Source organism: Anarrhichthys ocellatus, unplaced genomic scaffold (assembly GCF_004355925.1).
Source record: "Anarrhichthys ocellatus isolate YVR2014 unplaced genomic scaffold, GSC_Weel_1.0 scaffold40, whole genome shotgun sequence".
Taxonomy (NCBI): Eukaryota; Metazoa; Chordata; class Actinopteri; order Perciformes; family Anarhichadidae; genus Anarrhichthys; species Anarrhichthys ocellatus.
The window spans coordinates 4,768,770-4,773,814 of NW_022280070.1; positions in this window are offsets into that span (position 1 = coordinate 4,768,770).

A 5,045-nucleotide genomic window follows, 5' to 3' on the forward strand; every position below is an offset into this window, starting at 1 on the left:
CCCGCACCTCGCATGCATGTGCAAGAACTTCTGTATTTTTAACATGTGATGTGTTTGGGGGAGCGTACGAAAGTCCAAATATTTTCCTAACTGATTTTCTGTCAGCAGCTTTCTCCAAATTATGCATCTGATTCATTCTGTCATGGATGAAAAGGTCCTTTCAGTGTGAGTGGAGGCTTGTCCTGACCAACCAGAGCTTCAGACACAAACACTGAAGACTTCTTACTTTTAAAACGGTACTAATTATTGTTTAATACTTCCAGAAGATGATACATTTTTTTTCCAGCCCTGGCTGTTTTTTATACTGTTGTCCAGTTGCATTTAATAATACACAATTAAATAATCATCAAACAGTTAACTGAGGTCGTTGAGCCCACTTTTTCTGGCATTAATGCAGTTTGCGGATTGTTGAACACACACCCGGCCCCATTAATTTACTGCCAGCAATGCTTTATGCATTTGATTGTTGTTGCTAGGCAGATCTCAAATATTTTAACATTGATTTATTAAGCCACATGAAAAATCTCCTTAAGCGATGTGTAGGCTGTAAAAATGACAATCGCAGAGAAGTGCTTTATGGGTGTGTGAAGTCCAAGAGCCAGGCAGGGAGATGTATTTCACTTTAATTTCCTCCACAGACGGCTGCTGCTGCCCCGGCAAGGCACACTCAAGGATGTTATTGCTCCACTTTCACAGTCTGATACTGTACATGATAAGAAAAACACTCTCTTGGCAGAGAGGGCATACAGTGTAGGGATTTTATGAGCTGCTGAAATGGGCACTTTAACAGATATTTTAACTTGTAATATTATATCTCAGAAAGTGCTTGTGTTTATCATATACTACCGATATGCTAAATGCAATTATTCAAAATATAATTTTTCTTCAATAAGATTTTTAAGGGTAAGATTTGAATATGTAAAAATATGTTTTAAAAAGTTGCTTGACTTTAACATGTACTCACTACCTGTTTTAGTCTTTGCTGACAGACATCTCATGTGCTTGCAGGCCACTGATGTTTAGGGTCTCTGTGTGATTTGACAATTAATGATGCTTTCAGCTGCCTACATTCCTCCGTTAGAGGAGAATATGAGGGGTCACAGCCTCATGCCTCCTCCATGGATGACTGAACCTTCAATTTACACAACAGGCCAACTTTTCAGACTACAGGAAGGCAGGTTGTGACAATTTTTTGTTTTCTTATCCCAAGATTTGCTGTTTAGATGAATAAATAAGCTGACCCTGTGATGTATTTTTTCATTCAATTCAAATTTACAAACTTTACAAGCCCTTCTGATATTGGCACAATGGCTGCATTCACACTCCAATTTCTCACCAAGTTGTTCCCAAGTCAAAGTAAACAAACAATATATTGTGTTTCCCCCTGAGAAAAACTTTACAAGTGTTAGAAATGGATTCTGTTGAGCTAACCTGGAAATCTGTCCCCCCCCGATAGAAAATACTAGGTATATTAGGTAACTATATGCTGGGAAAATGATCACATCTGCTGTCGTTAACTTCAACACAGAGATTGTGCCACAGGTTTAATGTGAGGGCACGCACGTTGCCAGCCGTCCACGATTATTTGTCGGGACACTGAGTAGGGAGTGAATGTAGCAATTAACGCCTGGCGTAGTGGTGTTGTCAATGTTACGAGGTGAGTGACATGAGGCAGACCGTGACTATAACAGGTGGAGGCAAAGGTCAGGAGGGAGCAGGTTTCTGGAAGAGGCCATTATCAAACATGTAGAGTGGGAAAGGAAATTTAATTTCCTCACTGGCCACTGTTAAACTCATACCTGCTACCTACACAGTAGCCCGGAATTACCAGTCCACCTTTGGGGATGATAGAGCTCCACCATTGCTTATTGTGGCACTCTTGAAGTCATTCATTTGTCCTCTGTTGCAGTTACCCCTTTACAAAAACTTAGTTAAGACCTTTTTAACCGCTTTGTATTGACCAGCTAGTAGCACGCATGGTGGTTTCCCCAGTTTCTTTCACGAATGTAACCGGGGTCAGAGAAGTCTAAACTGTTGGATCGGTCTTCACGGTTCTCTAGAGACCTGTATGGCTCTTTTGTCCAGTATGTAAGCTGAAGTCCTGCCCCGCGTGTCTAGACAGAGGAAAAGGGAGAAATATCCGCCAGCATGTACTGTAAAAGGACTCATTCTGAGGAGAGGGAGTTTAATTACTTTTTCCTTCCTGATAACCTCTTATTAACTCTGACGTTTACTCCCCCTTGCCAAAAATTGAAATAGAAGGTTCATACAGTTCATTCTTCATTTGGGTGGAAAACAAAACAATTGTGGGCAAAGTTTGATTGATGCACTCGGCATTTGTTGACATGCCGCAGCACCAGGTCGGTCACCAAATGTGACAAACCTCACTTGGTTGGAACGGGAAACAGCAAATGTGTCATCTTAACACAGCGGCTTGCAAAATGACATAAAGTGAAGCGCCGCGTTGAAAGCTGACTATTTGCTTTCTGGCCAATAAAAATACGACGTTACTATTTTAGCCGATTGAACATTTCCAACATTTCCAAAGAGCTAGCGGTAGCGCTACATTTCCTCTCTAATTTGAGAACGAGCTAAATGAATGCATCGGTAATGCAGTCAGATATAACTGCCTAGTGAGACTGTGTTTGTTCTAAAAGAAAGAGCGCTAAAGCAGAAAGTGAAAGTATTACTTGTTAATACTCTGTGGGTCCACTGGCTAAGTCCTCTCATTGTGTGGCCTCGGGATATTCAACGACCGCAAAATCAATCTGAAAATAAGAATCACAGCTGATACAGTAAATCCAGAACTAATGTGATCTGAATGTATGAGTGCTTTCTTCACAGCTTGCTGAGCCAACCTAGACCGATCAGCTTTCAGTCATTACAGCATTTTTTAGATGACTGACAGACTGAACAGACCTCGTCCTGCCTCCTCCCGCCGTCTCACCGGCTACTGAGCATCTCCTGTCACCAGGCCTCGCAGTGTAAAACCGCCGGCTCAGCCGACGTGTCGTGACTGGCAGCGGAGAAAAAATAAACAGCCCTGGATTATGATAATTGGCTGGTCAGCTCCAGCTCGAGTGTAGCACTGAAGACATGCTCAATTAATCAACTGTTCTGCTGAAACCTTTTATAACGGGTACAACAATAACCTTTTAACAGATGGGAATCATTTTCCTTAATTAAAAACAGAAATAAATACAGCCTTATGACAACACAACCACTCTGGTTCTTACACACACTTCAGCCGTCCCCTCAAGAGTTTTCTAGCTAAGCCACGGGTAATCAAGTCAATCGCAGCGAGTGTCTTTTTTTATGAACTTGTGCCTGTTATCGTAATTGGAACTTAAATCTTATGGCCCTACCTTTTAAATATACTGAGACATACAACAGATGAATAGAAGAAAAGTTATGGATTAAAAAAAAAAACATTTGTCAAAGTGTGATATTAGGGCTATACACTGTGTAAGAATCAACTTAGATCAGATGTGTGATGAAGACGTAAAAACAAAATTATATTTAATTTTTGGAGATTCAACTGCATTGGCATTACACACAGTAGCCTAAGTACCAGTACAACCAAATGTAGTTGAACACATACAACCAGATAGTTCAAACATGATTAAGGATAATTCTCTCAGCACTCAGAGAAAATTATGTGTTATAAATACAATATGTGTATGCAACTATGGTGAACATGCCAGCGGAACATTGCTAAGCATCATCACTGTGATACAGTTATCATGCTGATGTTAGCATTTAGCTCAAAGCACACTGCCAGCATGGCTGGGGACCGACTTTTAGTCCGGCTATATTTAGTATTCATTCATGAATGGATATCATGGAGCTTTTAGGCTGGTTTATTCACTGATAGAGCTCTTCCAAAAGCTGACTTGGCTATGTATGCATGAACTTGTGTGTTCCAGCAGAGATGCTAAAACAATCTTTCCAGGTCGGTGAGTTGGCGTCCACAAACTCACCGCCCACCAGCAGACGGGACTGGTCAGGCTGAAGTCGCAGGCACATGTTGATGGCTGTCGCTCCCTCTGTCTGGGTGTCGTATATCCCTTTATTTTTCTGTCTCACACACACTCACCCTCTTTCTTTTTCTTTTAATTCTCTCTCCTCCTCTCTCAGCCTCGCTCCCTCTCTGTGGTCCAATAAAAAAGAAAAAGCCACTGTGTCACTGAAACCACACTGAAAGAGCCTCTCTCACACTGAGTCCGTTTCTCTTCAGAGTGACCTGGACTGCTGGCGCTTGGCTAGTTTAGAGCGGACTTTGGGAGGAGACAGACTGTAATCTCACCCATAATCCATTTTAATCAACAATAATACACTACCTCCAGTCCCGGGGCGAGGCCACAGAGCCTTTCTGAGCCCCAGATTTACATCTCAGAGAGGCAACGCTGAAATATGGCTTTGATTTATTCAGGTTTTATTTGGCACAAATTGTCTGAGTTACAGATCACACATCTCAGCCCTTCCCCCCCCCCAGGCGTTAATAGAAAGCGCTTTGAGTTGTGCTTAATTGCAAAAGAAGCATTTCACCCTTTGTCTGCTGGTTTCTCTAGTGGCCTCTTGACTATTCAAAATATGACATTCGAGAAATAAATTACTTTTGAGAACTTAAACAGTCTTAGACTAACTTTCAACTTCAACTTATAGGTATTAAGGACTTTGGGGAAACACGGAGATCTGAATGATGTTTCATGGAAACTTGAAGTTGTCCCAGGGAGATTCATGCTGTGTTAACATACTTCACAATTCCCATTCCCTTGAATCCAAATGATTATTATTATAATTTCTCAGTTGGATTGCCTATTAGAGAAAAAAATGACTTCTTTCCTTGTGTTATGATCTTGATGTCAGATTAGATCAACAACATATGATGTATAGTGGTGTCAGAGGCCCCTTCATGCGAGTGACTGAATTCAATGACAATTTGTGGAGTATTTTAAGTTCTTCTCAAATCTTGTATCAACTGAAAGTCATTGATTATAGAGACATGTGTACATTTACAGTATATCTTCCGCATTAGTTCTTCG